At 40.8% G+C, this 21,177-nt stretch overlaps 1 protein-coding gene across 21 annotated transcripts in view; it reads right to left on the reverse strand.

Annotated features, from left to right (window-relative positions):
- Nucleotides 1–21,177, reverse strand: part of ERC2 (ELKS/RAB6-interacting/CAST family member 2) — a 979,000-nt gene that overhangs the window by 188,486 nt on the left and 769,337 nt on the right. The window lies entirely within an intron of this gene.

Genomic DNA, 21,177 nt, shown 5'->3' on the forward strand with positions numbered 1-21,177 from the left:
GGAGCTCGAAGACCAGCCAAAGAGACTTGGGACGTAACTGTACATATAGGGCTCCCTTTCTTCCTAATCTGGAAGTGTTCACTTTTAATTAAATTGAAACTTAATAAAGAATGCACCATTCCATTAGCTTTGGTGAAAGAGGCTTTTTCACATCCTTGAAGCCATTATGTTTCTGGATCTAGATTCATACACATAAGTGTACTTCCCCCATATAATTTAAAAGGGAAAAAATGGACACATGCTAAAATGTTTTGTTTTATGTTATCAAGCGATCACAGAGATCCAGAGTAAGTTTGCAATCACATATTGCCAACGATCACATCCTACACTCTAGAGCAAGCAAGAGAAGGAAGCCCTGGATGAAGAAATGGAAAAGGGCTTCATGGAGATAGAGAGCTACAGACAAGCAGCAGTATCGCAAGACAAGGGAGAGAAATCCACTTAAAAGCTGCCAAATACAAAACTTCTGATGGAGATGGTTTGTTGCTGTGATGACTTTCAGGGAAAGGGCTCTCTACAGACATTTTAACTGATATTATTCTTTAAGGAAGTTAAACAAACAAAAACCCCTACAAAGTTGATGGAGAAGAGCTGACCACTCTAATTCACTCCCTGCTATGTTTGTCACGAGGCAACTAGATAGCACAGTTAAATCCTGATGACCATGGAATTGCACTGTTTAATTACACAGGGCAAGAAATAGATCAACAATCAATTGATCCAACAGGGTTACAGAATCAAGAAAAATGCCTAAAGAGCAAAGAAAAAGGTGGATAAGAAAAATGTGGAGACTACAACTTTGGATTTGGAAATAAGACCATCTGAGTTCAAATCCTGCTCTACTTCTTTGTTTGTTATGTGGTCTTTTGAGAGTTTACTATTTTTACATCTTAATTTCCTCAACTTGAAAGTGGGAGTGATAGTACCTCCTTTCCTGGGGTGGTTGTGAGGAGAAAGCAATATGATGGACTTCAAGTCAGTCCAAGACTGGCACATAGTGGGCATGAAAAAAAAAGTCATGCTATTATTACTATTACTGTTGTTGTTTATTGGAGGACACTTCTCCTTCTTAATACATACTGTTTCCTTTGCCTGTGATACCTCCCAGCCACCTTCCCTCACCTCTGACTTCTGTGTTTATTGCACGGCCCTTTCCTGATCCTACCCTTGAGGCCAGGTAATATGTGTTTCCTGCTCACCACAGCTCTATCAACATGGATTTATCTGCAGGTTTGTCAGTAAACTTGAGGCTGTTTCTTTCATCTGCGTCTCAGAATCTAACACAGGGCCAAGCAAATATAGATAACATTATGTACATTGCTGCAGTGAGTGACTGAAAGAAAAAGGGGCCATAATTTTGAGAGACACTGCCATTCTAGAGGTGAGCTACACAATTTTCTTCAGGCAGGGAAGGTCACTAAGAGTTGCGGACATCTCATGAGTTGCCATAACAATCCCACTAGTGGCTCATAGGAACAAGCCATCAGCACTTTAAGAAAGCTGGAAGTCAGAGTCTGGCAGAGCCTCCAGCCAGTTGGAATTTTAGTATATAATATTCTGATAATAAGTCTGGACATAGCAGCATATTCCTGTAGTATTTTTCATGTACAATCTTTTTCTGGAATTACTACTATCCTCATTTGCAGCTAGAAAATCAAGGCATAGATTTTAGCCTCCAGTCTCTTTCTTGACATAGAACAATGGAGATTTTCTGGGACTTTCAATTCTCAATCTTTAAGCTTTTCTCTTTGCCATGTTGCTAGCAAAAAGACAAATAGCTGAACAGGTAGAAATAGCTTTCTCATAAATACTTCAGTTACGTTAAGTTTTGGAAACACCTCATATCCCAATTCTATCTGACAGAGGATGTCTCATGATTTACTCACTCCATTTTAAAAAATGTGTACACTATTTGAAAGGCCCCTGAGTGTGCATAAAAAATGCATGTATATGGATAAAAATAATAAAAATAGAGAGAAAGAGCCATCTAAAAATCTAATAAAAAAAAACCCTCAGCAACATTTGGCAGCTGATAGCATTTCCATCCTTCACTTGTTCATTTAAAGTGTCAGACGACCCAATGGACAAGTTACATCTTGTGAGAAAGGGCAGGTCAGTAGAGCTGTTGCCGACCAAGCATTTAGATTCCCCTGTCCGGACTGCCCTTGTCCATGAGTCTGTGAAATTCACCATTCACACCTAAAATTCCAATATGGTCGGGAGCCTGTACTTTTGAACTCATGAACTAATAAATCTGGAATTGTTTCTTCTAATAGAATTCTGAAAGCCTGAAGGGAGTTGTAATATCTGCTATGGTCAAGAAGGAAGGGACTCGCCCAAGAATGAATAATGAAGCCTAAATGAACAAATAATAACTCTGCTATTGTAAACATCATAACGTCCTTATCCTTTGGGGAAGCTCCTGTGATTTTATGAGATTATTTTCTTACCAGTGACAAGCTTAAAGTTCCCTACCTTTGAACTGTATCCCATAAAAGAATGTACTAGCTAAACAAGATGCTATATGCAGGCCTAAATGTGTCTGCTGAAATGAGGTGTTGGAGAATAGGCATGTCATGGGATAAAGACTGTAAATGAATGATGTCATCTTTCCAATTTGGTGCTGAAATATAAATAAACCACGTTGTTCATGTGAATACCAGATCTGGGGGAAATGTACACAGAGCAATTGTGAGCGGAAGAGGCTTCTTTTGATTAGTCTGGGCTGGAAGAGAAGAGTGTGAAATGGAAATGAAAAATGAGAGTTTAGCCTGATACTTTAGACCATTTTATTTGTCTTGCTTGTAGCATATCCCCCAAACTGAGACCAATTTCTTACAGGCTGGTTGCTCGTTTTTCCTTCTATAAAAAAAGTTTGGCCAATCCTACTCGTTTAATTGTCAAATTGGAAATGGATCTCTGCATGTATATTTTTTTCAACCCGCACTACCTATCCTCATCTCCACCCAATCATACTGGTTTCTGAACAAGCCATGAATGGTTTGGAAGGATAGGAAGCCATGAATAATGCTCCCTCAAGGTGGATGGAAGAAAAACTGCAGACAATTGTAAGAAGGATTAGAATAAGGATTATACTTTAAAAAAATAATTCCAGACACATATGCCAGGTGATTTCATGTGTAATGGTTCATATCTCTGTAGCCATCAGATATACAAGATGCCTACTGCAAAGCCTTAGACAGCAAATCTTCTGGGTAGGCATAAATAAAACCTCAGGAAACCTAATACAGAGCTGGGAGGGATAGCTTTCCATAGCACTGCACTTGGAAACTCATGGCCTCATTTAGTAGTTCACTGAAGCCCACTTTTATTTCCTTTTTAGAGTCTAACAAACTGCTGACCTGACACTTTCACCTTTGGCTAACTGTGTTATATTCGTTTTACTATATTATGTCATGACTGCTGAGACAAATCTAATCAGATTTCATTTTCTACTTCCTCTTTCTTCCAGGCACCACCTTATTTCTCTGGGGCAAGAGGTTCCTAACAGCTCTCCTGCTGCACTCTTGCCTTCCACTGAACACAATCTGTAGCCAGAGTGACATCAGATCCCTGTTCCTCCGAGGCTCCTTACTGCCCTTGGAAAGAGCCCCATCTCCTCCGCAGCTTACAAAGTTCTTGCAAGGTAACTGCTGTTCACCACCCTGCTTCCCATCCCAACTCCCCTGCCCTGGGACATGCTGATTTCTGGTCCTGTCATGCCTTTTATCCTCTCCCCCTTTACCTGAGTTATACCTATCAGTTCTTTTGATCTTAGCCTCACTACCATCACTACCAGAACTGCCTTCCCTAAATCTACCTCAGAAGTGATAAGTGTACTTCTATTGCCTTCCCCCAAATTCAGTACCTGTCCTCCACCCACATCCATCATAGCACTTACCTCAATGGTAAACAATCATGTACTTTCTTGACTTTCTCCAATACTAGGTTGAAATTCTCTTGAGGGAAGCAGTGGGTGTGAACTACCCTTGTACTCACCACCTAGCAGAGTCTGGCATATAAGTAGTAAGGAAATAAGTGTTGAAGAAACGTGTAAATGCACAATGGAATGAAGGGAAAGGGTTCATGCTACTTTGGAACAGATGAAAGGAAAAAATACACAATTAGCATCTATGATGAGTCAGCTGAGTATATAACTCTTCATGTGAGAGTTTAACTTTCCTTGTGTATTTATTTTTGGTTGTTGTTCTTGTGAGTGAGAGGGTAGGATAAATGTATAGTTTGGGAGCTGTTAGAAAAGTCAAATTCTTCATCTTTGAGAACTACTCCATTCTTGAATAAAATAGACTCACCAAAATACTCCATGTCTTTGGTAACTTAGCTCATTAAGAATAAAGAGTTTGGGGGTGTTATGGGGTTCATTTCCTTACTATCCTCTAGCCTTTGGAAGGGCAGGAATCTTTAGAATACTTCCATTAGCACCAAAAGTCAACCATGGGAACCTGAAACTGTATCCATTAACTAAAATCCCTGATGAACACCATCTGTGAAAAGGTGCCATATACTCCATTTCTCTTGACATTTCTGAAGAGTTTATCCAAGGAGCTCTTGAAACAAAATGAAAATCCTTGATTGACTAGTAATAGACTCAATAGCTTAATAGCAATATGTAGCTATAAAAGTGTAATATTAAAACTGCCTTTAAAAATATTTTAGCAAGGTGGCAATAATGAACTATGCTTTGATCAGTCATCTGGATCAAGTTAACAATAAAACCTTCATGAATATGGTTTAAATAAGAAAAAATATATAATAAGATTTGTTGCCATGGGATATGGAGATAATACCATACAATAGCAATTACTACTTTCTTCTCTCAGGTTTTCTTTTCTCTCTTTTCTGCCAGTGAAATCCAAAATAGTCCAGAACTCTTTTACTGGTCTTGCTTCAGTGAAATCAGAGTGAGGTCAACAGTTCTTGTCTCTGAGTTAAAGATGAAGAAATCAGACCACAACTGAACAGTGAGAAGGGAAGGGCTTTCCTGAACATCTACCAGGCCCACATGAAAATGGATCATAATTGAATGGGATGAATATTCCAATGCTCAGGTCACTCTGGGAGGATGAAATGATGAAGCTCTTAGGGGAATAGCTGCATTAGGGAACCTTATGGGAGTAAGTAAGAAACACTGATGGGAAGCCTTCTTCTGCGAACATGGCAAAGAAGTTCATTCAACACTTACCAAACTCTTGTAACTATAAAGACTCAAACTACTACGTTTCAGGCTAACTATTTGACCAGAATCCTCACTTTTGAGAGAGCTATCTTATGAACCCTCTTTTACAGATGAGGAAATCAAGCCCATGAGGAATAGGACTCAAATCCAGGTTTCTGACTCCAGGACCTTACAGTATATGAAGGGTAAGTTCCCACGCCAGATGCAGGCAACAAGGCAAAGATAAGTTACATGAAGAATTAGAGGACTGACTATAACACAATATGGGATGAGAAACAAGGAGAAAGGATTGGCTTACATGAGTATCTGGAGAAAGGAGAAATGCCTGCGAGCTAAGGGCTGGGACGTCAAATAAGACTCCATGGGCCAGATGACCCCTGAGCTAAGATTTGAGAGTTGGTGTGGACACAGGTATAAGGAAGAGTGGATTTAGGACATTCCATGGTAAACTCACCCTCTAATCACGAGAGGAAAAATAGGTCAATGAAAGGAGCTGAGATGCAAAACATGGCCTCTGTGTGTGTGTGTGTGTGTGTGTGTGTGTGTGTGTTGCTTTCTTTATTCCTTTATTGGATGTAGGGAGAGTAGGAAAAACACCTGAGATGGTAATTCACTATCTTATTTCTCAGAAAAACTTATCAACTTGAGGCATTTTGGAAGGAATTTAAGAAGAGCCATAGCCATGAGTTCGCACATGTCAAACTATGACATCTCTGGGAAAAATGGTCCAGGCTCTGGATGTCTATGTGTTCACAAATGTCTACACAATCTACGACTGCAGCATCAGTCCCACCTCGAAAACTGATTGATCTCCTCCAACTCATTCAGCTCATCAGTCCTTCCTGCCATCTGTCTGCAGCCAAACAGGACATTGATGAGACTCTCCCTCCCAGTTTTACTAAAGCCGCTTCCCTCAGTCCTTATTTATAGACAGAAAATTAGTAGTCACCATAGACAGTTTGGCTGCTATTTTTGTACCTACTCATTAAGTACCCTTATTTTATTTTATTTTTAATTGTTACAGAGAAGTCAGTGCCCCACCCATATCCTCTTGTTCCACCCTGAAAAAGTCACTTGTAGACTGGACGGGCAGTCCTGGATGTGCTGCTGCCTTCCCACATCAAGTCCTTGCACTTCTTTTAGCCAGGGGCTTCCTCTGGTCACAAGTGCAGGTTTGGCCAGAGAACAAGGCAGACCAGAATGTCGGGCAATTCCTGCTCTTAGAAAACACTTCAGTCTAGGAGAGGGGAGGAGATGGGTAAATAAGCAACATCTGAGCCCCTTAGTGGAACCACACTATATGTTTCAGAATCTCTCAATAGGTCCCCAGCAGGGTGCAGCTCTGGTTGACTATATAGGGAAACCATCAATTAATACTTTTTTTTTTCTTTTTTAGGGTCACAGCTGCAGCAATATGGAAGTTCCCATGCTAGGGGTCTAATCAGAGCTGCAGCTGCTGGCTTATGCTACAGCCACAGTAACATGGGATCCAAACCACGTCTGTGACCTACACCACAGCTCACAGCAATGCCGGATCCTTAACCCACTGAGCAAGGCCAGGGATCAAACCTGTATCCTCATGGATATTAGTCAGGTTTGTAACCTGCTGAGCCACAACAGGAACTCCCAATTAATGCATCTTTACCTGCCTTTCTCTTCCCTATCTTACTCGTCAATTTTTTTCACCATGCTTCTGTGATCGCCTCCTAGATAAACTACCTGCACCAAATCCCTATCTCTGTGTCTGTTTTTGTGGGAATCCCAGCAAGTCTAACTTCGGCACAGGACCAAGATTCCTACAACTACCAGGCAATCCCATGGACAGCTCTTGAGATTTCCCACTACCTGGGGAGACAGATGTCTCACTTTTCTTAAGGAAAACACAGAGGTCTCACACTATTCTGCTACTGCCAAATATTCACTCTGAGTCTCAAATAGAATCACTTTTTCATGAGCCTCAGTTACTGTATCTACAAATTGGGCAAGAAAGGAAAAAGAATGTCTTTAGTATGAACCAAACTCTGGCATATGGAAGTGCCCAGGCTAGGGATCAAATCAGAGCTACAGCTGCCAGTCACAGCCAGAGCCACAGCCATGCGGGATCTGAGCCACATCTGCAACCTACACCACAGTTCGCGGCAACGCTGGATCCCTGATCCACTGAGCAAGGCCAAGGATCGAACCCGTGTCCTCATGGATACCAGTCGGGTTTGTTTCTGCTGCACCACAATGGGAACTCCCTGATCTGCAATTCTTATTCCTTATTGTACATTTTGTGTATTTTTTCTTTCTTTTTTCTTCTAAAAGCAGGGGAGGGAAATTATTCTGATAAACTGCTTCCTGCTGTCACCTTAGGAACTTAAGGAATTCCCCAAAGGGTTATGGACAACAATTATAGCTGAAAGCATCATCACCTCTGTTTTGCTACAAGCCAATACAGCCCATAGGGGCAGAATTATTTATAGAGAAAATGTTCTACCTGTTTTGCTAATGATGAAGGGATTAGTACCCTTAGTAGAAAGAAAATGGGTTCAGAGTCCCCTCTGAATATTAAGGATAACTGATGGTTTCCTAGCCCTTGCTGTGTGCCAGGCAGGCATAGCACTTGGCTGTTGTCACCTCGTTTGGTCAGTCACACCATTGCTCTGATGTAGGCTGGAGGGGAGGGGCACATTCAAAATCTTTAATGCTTCTAAGGCAGCAGCCCCTAAGAACCAAGAGTGACTCAAATGCATATGACCTCAATATCAGCCCTGGTAGAGACTGTTGTTATCCCCACTTTACAGATGAAGAAACTAAGGTCTAGAAAGACTAAGAAACTTACCCAAGATCACACACTGATAGACGTGGGACTACAATTTCAGAGCTTCTTAAGTAACCACTCTCTATTCTACTGTTCAAACCCATAAAGATGATCCCTTTATTATAAAAATGAAGACTGACCTGGAAATGGGCTCTGACTCTGTGGACACTGACCCCAATCAGAGTTGATAAGAGAAGTAGATCATTTTCTATTTTAAAGTTTTCTGGGAAAAGGATGAAACTCAGACACATTATAAAATCTTGATCAAGCCCCAAAGGATTCCATATTGCTGACCAAGTCCCAATACGAATTCATGTGGTTATTCACAATCCATACTAATTTTTAATGCTTTAACCAACAAGATGGTTTCAAACCTAGGCTAATCCATTAGCAGCTGAAGACAACCAAGAAATTTCTAACATCCTGAGCATCACTGTGGTTGGTGGGGGTCTGGGAGAAGGGAAAGGCCCTAGAAGTTTCCACCACAAAGATACTTAGTTAAGCGCAGGTCTATTTAATTAAGTAGTGGACAGCACAAGCTATACTTAGCTTTTAAACACTTGTAAAGTCCTCTTCGTTCATTTATCTTACTTGTCACTGACAAGCTCTTCAAGGACTGTAACAGTATGCAGAGCATGAAGAGCCTGGGTAAACAATGCATATTTTATGTGGAGTCTAAACTGTTTCGACTCAGAGAGTGAATAGAGGGTCTTTGAAAAAACCCCCAAACTCTCTTACTAACTAAGGACATGGCCTATTATGAGTTTCTTTAGAAAGTAAGCTTCAAAATCAAATCCCCAATTTTTAATTAAAAAGAAAAAAAAGAGAAAAAGAGGGTGGGAAGAAAAGGAAGGAAGGAATAGGAGGGAGGGAGGAAAAGGGGAAAAAAAAAGGCTTTTTGCAGACATCAGAACTCAATCTCTAAACTTACATATTTTATTATCACTGGCCTAGGCAGAACTGGCATCACTAAATTATCTCTTCAACTAATGAGGTTTTTGAGGTTTTTGGGGGTTTTTTTTTTCTGTCTTTTGTCTTTTCAGGGCAGCACCTGCGGCATATGGAGGTTTTCAGGCTAGGGGTCTAAGCAGAGCTACAGCTGCCGGCCTATACCACAGCAATGCCAGATCAGAGCCACATCTGCGACCCATACTACAGCTCACAGCAACACCAGATCCCCAACCCACTGAGCGAGACCAGGGATCGAACCTGCAACCCCATGGTTCCTAGATGGATTCGTTTCTTCTGCACCACGACGGGAACTCCAACTAATGTGTTTTTTAGAAATACCTCCGGTTATGGACTAACAGAACTGGCCAAGAGACTGGAAACTGATAGCTCAATAAACTATTCCGGAACTTGAAGGGTGAATAACCCAGCAGCACCCCAGGAAGGGACAGAGAGTCTTACACAGGAAGGGTTAAGAAGAAGAGTGTCCATATATCTGGAGATATGCAAGATGATTCTCAGAGAGTAAGTGGAGTTATTCATAGTTATGGGTTTGCTTTAAGATATATTTGAATAAATTATAACATCCACATCCAACAGAGAATTCATAGCAATAGTGTCAAAAGACATGGAAAACCTTGTAAAGATGTTTTTTAAAATGACAGAAGCTTGAGTTGTCCCCATCAGCAGGAAAAAGAGCAAAGCAACTGAGAATGAGGTGGGTTACAGACAGCAGAGACTGGAAATTCAGAGCAGCCCAGAGAGAACAAATGCACTCTGAATAACTGTCAGAGGACAGAAGGACATTCTCCTAGAGGGGCTTTTGACCTCAGTGCAGAAATGGAAGCAAATGCAATTCAGGCCTGCTCCCAGTTCTAAAGCTGAGTGGAAGGGCACAAACCCAAGACCTCCTCTGCACCTCATCCCTTTCAAAACAAAACAAATGACAACAAAGAGGGGAGAGAAGGGAGGGTGTGAGCAATACAAAACATGTGGTGGGGCTGCTGGCCGGTGCTGAACCCCAGGGAGAGGGGTGGTGAGACAGCGAGGAGAGGTTTGGCAGGGTGAAGGGGGCCTGGCAGCCGGATAGTAGGAGGAAGACAGAGGGAGAGACAGCTAAAGCCTTGGACAGAGAACAAACCCCTCTCCCCAGCTGGTCTCACACTTGGGTAAAACAACTGGAGAAAATGTAAACATGCTCATTAGTAGTTTTCCAATCAGTTGAAAAACAAATGGGAAGAGAGACATGGCAGTGGAGTGGCCCAAATACCAAATCTATGAAACATTCCCTCCGGCGTTTATCTTCTCGTTGGGTTGCTTGCTGTGCTGTCCTCCCTCTGTTTTGCTTTCAGTACCCTTACTAGCTTTATATGGGATACTCTGAACTTACTCTAACTAGTTCTACGTGGAAGCAAAGTCTGAGTCACATATTCCGCTCCGGACAGAAGGTCTCCATGGACCCTTCCAGAGACACATAAACAAGACAGGCATATCATTCGCAGGTTCTTTCATGTGATCCTCCAGGCTGTCATCCCCCCAGCACACAAAAATGAAAACTCGTCTATAACCATCACTCTTCTCCCATGAAAACTTACCCACAAAGAAGAGGCAAAGTAGAACTTCTGGGTTTTTGGATCTGAAAGAAAGGTGATTTCCAGATAGGATAAAATTACATCCTAATTTCATCTGGAGATGCCCAAAGTGTTGACTCATGTTGTTTTCTGTTGTGTTCCCCCCGGGCCCCGACACATCAAATTAAATTCACTAAAAGAATACATTTTGAAAATCAATTTCTCTTTGTCATTTGTTTAAGGTAGGCTCCAAACAACTTGATCTACGACCCTGGAGTTGAAATAGCAGAGGTATAAAATATCTAAATATATTTAAACTTGAATCTCAACAAAAGCAGATATTACAGTATATAACTAATGGTGTTTCAAAGCACTAATAGAATGTAACTGGGAAGTTGAAATTTCAGCAGATATCTCCAATCTCTCTCCTCAAATGAAGACCTGTCAGAATAATGTGGATTCATGTAATGGTAGTGCTAGACCACATGTTAAATCAATGACCCAAGCTCACTATTTCATAGAAGGGGAGGCTGAGGCTCCAGGAAGATGAACACTAGTCAGTCACAAACCCAGGAGAAAGCTCCAAAATACCTGACTGCTAGTCCCAGGCCCTTTTCCTGCCCCTGGCTGCCTTCCCATTTGATTTGCATGTGTAGACAAGCCCACCATGCCCATGACCAGTAATACCACAGGCCTACATCATGTCTTTCATTTTGCATTCCAAAGTACTATGGTATTAATTTCCATTCTTGCAGTCTGAACAGCATCAAACACCTAATCATTGTGTTCTCAATGCCTGCAGATAGGTTAAGGAATTTTCCATTTTCTCTGAGATATGACCCTTCCTTCTCTAGCAGAACTACTGATTTAGCTTTCTAATTTCTTCTTTTTATATAATACCTATAAGTTCTCTATTATATGAACATATATGCTAGTTATAAAAAATTAAAGAGTACAAAAGAGATTTTTTTTTTAATTTCCCCTTCCCCTACCCTAATATCCATTCCTACTGTTAAAAGTTTTCGTTGGTCTCTCCAGAAAATTTTTATGAATAATGCAAGCATGGAAATATTCACACACCCTTTAAAAGTAAAATGTCCAAGATGTCTCGGCCATCCTTTCATGTCAAGCTCATGATGATAAACCTCATCTTAATGGTTATATATGATTCCATTCTATGCATGTACTTATACTTAGTCCTCTATTGATGTACTAAAATAGCAGGCAGATATCTTTGTTTATTCTGTTCCAAGATTTACCCCAAGCACCTAAAACATTGCCTGGCAAATAGTGAGCACCAGTAAATACTTGTTTAATCAACAATTAATATTTGGGCCATTTCCAGTTTTTCATTATTCCAACAATACTTCAAAGAATACATTTTTAAAGGAATAGCTTTGCCTGTCCTCATGTGCTTGTTCTCAAGAAGGATGGATTCTCAAATATGTAATAGCTGTTTCTATATACTTGGAAGAGAGATTTGGTAGAGATCCCTAGAAAAAAGCATGCACATTTTAAACTTTGAAAGTTACTACCAAATTTCCCTTCCAAAATGTTGGTCAACTTCTAGTCTGCACCTCTTTGCCTATACTGTGCCAACATGGAATCTTTTCCAAGCCTTTAATCTTCAAAAATCTAGTATATGAAAAATTGTATCCCTTTCTTGCTTCCCCATTATAATTTGAGGCTGAGGATCTTTCCATTAATTTATTGGCCATTTCTACTTCACTATCAGAGGAGCCTCCTTTTCTTGCCCGTTTGTCCCCCTTTTGGGGGGGTTTCTTGGGGGCATTTTCTTGTTGGTTGTAAGAATAATTGTAGATATAAAAAAAAATTAGTGGAGGCTGCTTTTAGAGAGAGAAGATCCTAAGTACAAGTGGGAAGAAAAAGCACAGAAGAGCAGGCTACGAAAGGAAAAGGAAATGTGCACAGACAGACTAGACTTGAGGTTACTGGGAACTGATCATTTGAATATATTAGCATCTGACATATTTACCTAAGCAGGAGAAAGAGGGGTATTAGCTAGTTGGTGTGCTGGGATGCCAAGAGAGCCCCAGCCCCCTTCCCCTGTGGCAGAGCCCTAAGAGGTGGTGCCTACTGGTAGATCATTAGCAGGAGTCCTAGCATTAGCAGTCAGTAGAGTGCTTTACTCCTCTGCAAAAGACTTTGGTTTTTTTTTTTTAAATGGTCTAAGCCATCCATGGGAGAGTATTGGGCATGTAAATTCCACTCTTTATGCATGTGTTGGTGGAAAGAATTAATATAACCCTCTTTCCTCAAAAGGAATTCCCTACATGGCAGTCCTGGTGGATGCGTTACAATTAGAGATAGGAAACTCCATATCTTCCGAGATAATTGTCTTCAGTTAGTTAAATGGGATGTTCCTCCTCCTCCATACATTGAGTTTTTGGCTGCAGTATCCTAATTCTGCCATTTTGGAGGGGACTCAGGTCTTTAGACATTTAAATGCAGTTAGGCCCTTTATCTCTAGCTTATGCAGCCTAAGCATTCTTTGTCCTCTCAATTAGTAATCCTCTACTTTCTTTAGTCCCCTCTTTGTACCCTATCATAAATGGGGCCATTACAATGTGACAGGGCTCCTCTTAGGAAATAATCCCCTGAACAGATCTAAATACAAGTCTCTGCATATGCCCTTACCCGTGCTAAACACTATTTTTAAACCATCAATATATTCTTATATTTCATAGTTTAGGGGAAGAGATTCCTGAGACTGAACATGGGACACTTAGACTCCTGCTGTCTTCTATTTGGGGAACTTCAAAAATCAGTCCATTATTTTGTTCTTTTTAATGGCTGAGTAGTACTCCATTGTGTATATATACCATATCTTCCTAATCAAGTCATCTGTTGATGGACATTTGGGTTGTTTCCATGTCTTGGCTATTGTGAATAGGGCTGCTATGAACATGTGGGTATATGTGTCTTTTTCAGGGAAAGTTTTGTCCAGATGGAACTAGAGACTCTCATACCGAGTGAAGTAATTCAGAAAGAGAAAGACAAATACCATATGATATCACTTATATCTGGAATCTAATATACGGCACAAAGGAACCTTTCCACAGAAAAGAAAATCATTGACTTGGAGAATAGACTTGCGGTTGCCAAGGGAAAGGGGGAGGGAGTGGGATGGATTGGAAGCTTGGGGTTAATAGATACAGACTATTGCCTTTGGAATGGACAAGCAATCAGATCTTGCTGTGTAGTACTGGGAATTATGTCTAGTCACTTATGATGGAGTGTGATGGAGGATAATGTGATACAAAGAATGTATATACTGTGTGACTGGGTCACTTTGCTGTATATTAGAAAACTGACAGAACACTGTAAACCAGCTATAATAGAAAAAAATAAAAATCATTAAAAAAAAAAAAAAAACCGTCCAGGACTAAATGGAGCCTTGCCTGTTGGCCACAGCTCCCTTCTTTTCATCCTGATCCTTTAAAATTTTGATTACTCTAAAATCATCAGCATCACTAATCTCTCTCTCTCTCTAGTCTAGCAAACTAATGCAGTAAACTTCCTCCAGGAGAGGCAGTTAACAAACTATCAAATATTAAGGAATGCATGTCCTTCACTACTGCAATGAATGTCCCAGCTGTAGTTATGCAATACAGCTGGATGGAAAAGGAAGGGTTCCCAAGTCCCTGTCAGGCTCAAGACCAATGCACTAGTACCAAATACAAATCCCCCCTGGGAGCCCAAGGGCCCTGAGCTGGATCAAGTCACTGTCCAACTGAGTTTCACATCAGAGCCAAAGCTTTGGAGAACTATTTGTTGGGGCTTTTCAAGTTGAGAGAGTTAATAGCACAGCTCCAAGTTCAGAAAATATCTTGTAATAATACAGCATTGCACTAATGTATAGGCTAAAGTCATGCAAAAAATATTTGTCTCATTCCCACACACTGAACTTGATAATTATATAGGAGCTTGGACATTAAGGACCCAGACATAAAGGAGTGGGTTAAAAAGCATAATTATGGCTCAGAAACAGCATGTGCCTGAGGACATTTCAGGCCAGGTTCTATTCAATCAACAACAACAAAAAACAGTACCCAAAGTCAAATGGCAGGCTGCTTCTCTCTCTCTCTCTTCCCTCCTCTCTGTTCCGCCTTCAATCCCCCACACATACCCCTGCTCCCAGTTTTGGTAAATAAATAATGAAAAGAATTATGCACCATTATTAATCTTTCAGGAACACACTTCAGGTGGAAACTGGTAGCAAAATAAGGCCTTTAAGTTCCAGAATTTTAAGATTAACAGCCTAAGAATCTCCTCTCAGGTCCTAAACTTTTATAGGACATTGCTTCAAATATGTGCTTTAGCGGAAAGACAGAATTTCCATGTCTCATAGGCTCTACAACTGAAGGAAGCAATTATTTTATCCTTAATATGGTAGGGGTGAGCATGCATTAATGAAGACTCAACTCATTATTGACCAACTACTCTTAAGTATGGACAAAACAAGACCATGACCTGGGAGGTACCTAAGCTTCATCAAATGTAGGGTAAGATCTCATGGACATAAATGATCCAGCAATCTAAACTCAGAAGCCAGTTTATCATTAATCAAACATTCTGGCTCAAATTTGTTTCACATTAACAGATTTCATACCTTACTCTCCCTGAAGAATACAGAGTAGCTCCCTATTTTTTTTGTGTGTATCAGATAAAAATGGTCCAATTGCCAGGCAAGGCCAACTTCTCACTCCCTTTCCTCCTGAACAAGTGACCTTTTCTCAGCTGCCTCCACAGAAATTCTCCCCAAGGATGGTCTATTTCTAATGCCATGTCCACATAGGCTGGTGCTTTCCTTGTCATAAATGACTCCTCTCTACAAAACCAGGACCTATGTAGCCTCGCTTAAGTGTACCCTGGTAAGATAATTTCACAATTGGAAGTATACTAGAGAGTAAAGAAAAACTAGAAGTGGGGTCAGGAGGCCTGGGTCAAATGATCAAAGTTAAATCACTTAATAGATGTTCAACTACCAGCAAGTTATTCAACCTCTCTAACTTTGTGCAAATAGCATCAGCAGGCGAGGTGCTCTAGGTACCTGAGTTCAGTCTGTGGCTTCTGATTCTTTTTTATAGCCCTGGAATGTCTGGAACAAGGCTCCGATTCCTTGTGTGCTCAATTAACCTGTTGATCTACTGTCTCTCTTACCCATTATCATTGTATGCCCTGTGCTGACAGGCTTATCTCCACTCCCACCCTCACTCCTGTTACATGGTTCTGGGCCAGCCCCTAGTTCCACCTCTTTTGGATGCAATTACAGCCAAAAGCCATCCCAAAGCTTGCCATTCATTTTATGTTTATAGTACGTAAATTTGCAAGGTTATCTGTATAGAGAGAACAAGCATTTGGCAACCCAAGAATTCCCACCTTCATCGGGGTGATGGTGAGTGTTGCTGATCTCCTTTAATAGCTCAATGCCTCCCAAATGCTGGTCTACAATCAGATCCATCAGCTTTTGGTGTCTTTCCTCTGAGATTCTGAGGTTCTAGGAAGTAGGGCTGACCCTCCTCTTGGTGAAGGTGGAGAAGAAGCTCAAAAGTCCATGTCAAAAGAGAGCCAGGTTTAGGAATGGCTGCTATAGTTAAGGTAACTATTTTAAACGTTAGGACTCATAAAAATTGTTTTTTGAGAATTATGCCTGAAATAGCCAGAAACATCACAGGAACAAGAAGTTAAAATGATAGTCTGTATCATTTTATTTTTATACTGCTTTTTAAAATTTTTCACTCTAATTTGTGACCTTCCTTCTTTAGCTATGAGTCTGTGGGGCACAGCATTAAGACTTCTGGAAGTTCCAAGCTGGAAATTATAGTAACTTAAAAAAGGGTCTAGTATTTTTCCCTATGTGTTCTCAGTGTGATACTGCTGAAAAACAACCAGGAAATAATCCCTTCTTCCCTTTTTTCAAGTTTTCTCACTTCTTTAGGGATGCCTCTCTGAAGTCCTGGTAAGCTTACATGCCATAAAGATCTTGGCATTGTTGAGTGTATAGCTTAGCATGAGCATATTCTGATTCTGCCCCTGACTAAGTGTGGGGTTTTTGTTTGGTTTGCTACAGAAGCTCTTTCTTTGATTTACATTTCAGCAGTGTAAAAGATCTGAGAAACATCTTAACATCCTGACAAATTATTAGAATACTGCTTTAACTGGAGAATGAGCCCTCTGCTTTCCCAGAACTTTTCTTTGCATTCTCTAAGTTTGGGAACCAGATATAATATTGAAAAAGCAAACAAATAAAGGAATCAACAAAAAGCAATCGAAGCAATCGAAGTTAGACCCAAAGATTTACTTCAGAGTGTTCAAGGTAAGGGGAATAATTGCCTGAAAATCAATCAACAGACTGAGCAGAAGAAAGGAAAAGATATTGTGCTGTTTCCTTGATCCCTATCTGAATTCCCAGAGTTCCACAGAACATTCCAAAAGTAATTTGGCTTTTGTGCACAGGGACTAACATTTTTCAACAGAATTTCATAAGGAGATGTGGGGAAAAGCTCTCAGCTTTGGGCCCTGCTCTCAGCAAAAGCTCAAAATCAGGTGTGGTAAGAAGACAGAAATGGGCTTCTTTACATGGCTACTTTTCTGGAAAACCACCTGAGAGATGGAAAATCGCCTACCCTAACGCTCCTGAGATTCTTGATGGATTTGCCCAAGAGAATTGCGCTCATACAAATCTGCAAAACAGATACGTTAAAACAAACCTGTAATTATGAACAGAACAAGAATCCCACTTAAATAATTTTGTCGCTATAATACCAGCTGATTCAATAACCCCCACACTTGATCAGACCTGCCAAAATTGACAAGATTTGAGCCCCTAAAGGTGATTACTGAGCATGTGTGACTGACCACCAAACTATGTGAGATGCTAAAAAGAAAAATAAAGAACAGGACAGCTGTTCGACTGAAAGAACAGCTTTCAATCAAAGGAATTTAAAACATTCAACAATGATTTTCAATGTAAAATTGTTTGGCAGCAAATAGGGAAAACTTTTATCAACTATATTTTTTGACCAAATCCCAGAAAAGGAAGTGAAGTAAAGTGACAGGATGGGCCCAAGGTCATGTATATGTGGGTGACCTGGTAAAGGAATGTAGAATGCCTGACATCTAACCAACAAACACCTAGCTCCATCAACTTTGGAGGAAGTAAGAACCAAGAATGAGAAGGATACTCTGTGAATTCTTGTGACTGTACCTGCATCCTTCTAGACCATTTCCATACTCAGTGGAGTTATTATTAAACTAGAGCATCACACATCACTCTAAAATTTTCCTCAGAGAGAAACTGTAGCTTTCTACTTCCTCAATTCTTTTGGTCTTGGTCACAACATTAATATTTGTTAGACAGCATGTTTTTTAAGTGGAATGATACTCCAAAAATCAAATATTCTGGTTTGTTTCAAAGAATATGTTCTCAGCTAAAGTCTGATGCTTTCTTCCTGTGGGGGTGAGCCACAGTTGGCCACAATTCACCAAAGTTTCCACCAGCTAACAATAAAAAATTATTTCCCATTCTAAAGAAACAAAAGAAAAATTACACTAAAGTTGTGCATTTCCTTTCCAGTCCCCAGAGACAATCTGAAGAGCTGGTTCAACATGCCAAATTAAGCCATGAGAAGTTATCCATATCTAATAAAGATTAGTAAATGTTACAGCATCGCACATAATTTATACTCCAACTTCTAAGGCACTGGGTTAAGCATGGTTTCATTCCAGCCCTGATATAGGAGGATATGTAGACTAGTCTGGCAGTGTCCTCTGAGAATCCCAATCGTGTGTATGACAAGCAGGAGGTCTCCTCACATGATAAAAGAAGGTTTATTTATACAGACACAGTACCTTTACTACCAGAGCATGACAACTGAGCTGAAAGAACTAACTGCCTAAGGGAGATACAGGCATTTCTCCCCTCAAGCCCAAGATAATTATTCTGGAAGCAGAAAATCTGGTGATGGAACCGGCTTTTCCTCTGCCAAAGCTTGGTGTCCACCTGCAACTTGGAAAACTTTGGAAACACCTCTAAGTTACATATTGGGAGTGAGGAAGATTAAGACTTCTGCACTTTGGGCTAGCCAGCTCTGGTTGGGTCTGCTCCATTCTATTTCTCATCCATACTTGCCAAAAGCACAAAGAGGCAACTGGGACATTTGTTCATAGTATCTGTTATTAAGATAAATCAGCAACACTTAAATGTCTTTAGTTCATAAAAAATAATCCCCTAGAGATGGCTCTTCCCCCTCCAAAATATCAACTTTTTGTTTCCCTGCCTCACCAAGGATTGCATCACTAGAAAGCTCAGGAACACAGAGGCTCCCCCTGGAAGCACGACCTCATCTCAAGAAACCTCAGAAGACCTTGGCCTCAGCAGACCCCCCAGGAACCTGGATGAGCAAGACTAGGGCTGGGAGGTCTGACTCCTCTTTCCTGGAAGGAAAATGCCTGAACCCATACTGAACTTGGTTCTTTCAAGGCAATGTTTGCACCTCCTGCACAATTTTCTTTTTCAAGGGTAAATGATTGTCTGGCTCCCAGAAAAGCAGAAGAGGAGGTCTATTTATGAACACTGTCACTCAAATTCTTTCTTCTTTGGTCAAGGGAACAAGTCATGCAGGGTCTGTGTCAATGGATTGTCACCAGAGACTGTTTGGGACCACCATTCCTCAATGCACAGTGCTATCCTGTGGGGAAGAAAAACACAGTCCTGTCCCTGCGCCTCAGAACTGATATCAACATCCCGCACATTTGCGTAGCCCTCAGGGTTTTTACAGACCCTGCCCCAGAGAAGATGCTTTGTGATAATGCTTCTCTGTGAGTTATATAGCAAACAACATACCCATTTTACAGGAAGGTAAATTGATCTGCTCATCATTATTAAACAAATAAATGGAGTGAGTAAGGATTATACAAGCCCAATGAGTACAATTCCGATCTTTCTTTCTTTCTCTGTCATCTGTGAAATCTAGAATTCTCAAATACACCCTGGTGGGAAAAAATGGCAACTGCACTGCAATGGAAAACAAAGGGCTTAAGAGTGTTACCCCTAAGCCAGATTCACTCACTAACTCCGTGACTTGGTCTTCCCATCTGCAAAGCAGGGATAATGATAGTACTATCTTATTTGAGGATTGTAATAAAACAACAAAAATACGATGCTGTGCCTAGAGTATCATTTCTTTAAGAAATAACAGCTATGTGAACATCTTAATGAACAATATATATCTCCTATTCAACTGTAGACTCCATCAAAGCAAATACTGTTATTTGCCTGTGCATCCTCAGAGCCCTTAATGTGAATGGAGTATGCAATGAACTAAATGCCCGGATGTGCTAGAACAGTTTCTATCAAATGTATACATGTAAGGATAACCTGACCCCCTTGCTGTACAGTGGGAAAATAAAAAAAAAATTATTAAAAAAAAAAAAAACTGCAAAGAGCTTAGAGTTCTGTTAGTTTAATCCCTTCACCTCACAGATGGAAAAGCCGAGCCTGTGAGAGAGAAACAAATAAAGCTGCCTAAGGTTTCTCAGTGTATTGTGGGTCAGAGCTGGGCTAGAACTGACCCTAGATTCATTCTCAGAAGCTGCAACTTCTATCACCTGCCAGGGCTTTCATGGTAAGGTGGGCTCCCTTGCTTTGCTTAAAGATTAAACATTTAATATTATACTTTCTAGATGGCTGCCAGAGTCAGATATCTTAGAGAGTATCAGGGCCCCAAACTCAGGGAGACTGACAACAGAAATTCTGCCTGGCCTCATGACCCACACACTCACTTTCTCCCCTAGCATCCAAAGTGGCTTGGGCATACCCAAGGTAGCCCAAAGCAGAAGGGTTTCCAGTTGGCTTCTTAGCTCTGTTTGTAACATCAGGAGTTCTGGGCCATGGGAAAGAGAAAATAAACCAGCCTTGAGATGACCAATTAATTGGAGGTTTCTGGGAAATAAGAACCACTCTGGACTGATACCTTCGAGGTTGCCATTTATCAGTCAGTTGTCCTTGTTTTCTGAAATGGAACACCTCTCTGTCCAATCTGAACTAGTAACCTCCTTGCACAATTCCATTCCCAGACTGTTGCAAAGATCATCGGAATAACGACTTGCTGGCTGTGTTCAGTGGGCATTTCCCAGTGACCATATCAGAGTAGAGACAAGAGAATGGAGTTTTGGTTGCTATGTGCATTTTTTTTTTTTTTAATTAATCGCATCTAAACATTGCTGTTGTGGGGTTCTGGCTCCCCCACCTTGTCAACTCAGCAACTGCAATTGGGATATGACCTGAAAAGCATAGATTACAACTCTCCTGGCTGCAGTCTGTCCCCACTGCTCACTCCCTCCCTGTGCTCACCACCCATCCCCCAAATCTTTGCTCACCTGTCCCTTTCTTAAGGAGGCGTACTGGGAACATCCTGCTCAAAATCACCCCCACCTCACAGAACATCATCTATATTTTTCCTCATAGCATTTATTATCATTTAACATGCTATATATTTGATGTCTTAATTTGTTTCTTACTAGTGTCCTCCACTAGAGTGCAAGCTCCCTTGGGGCAGGGATTTTTGTGTTTTGTTCCCTACAGTATCCCGTGTTCAGGATAGTATCTGGCACATAAAGGATACTCAATAAAG

This window comes from Sus scrofa, chromosome 13 (genome assembly GCF_000003025.6).
Source record: "Sus scrofa isolate TJ Tabasco breed Duroc chromosome 13, Sscrofa11.1, whole genome shotgun sequence".
NCBI lineage: Eukaryota > Metazoa > Chordata > Mammalia > Artiodactyla > Suidae > Sus > Sus scrofa.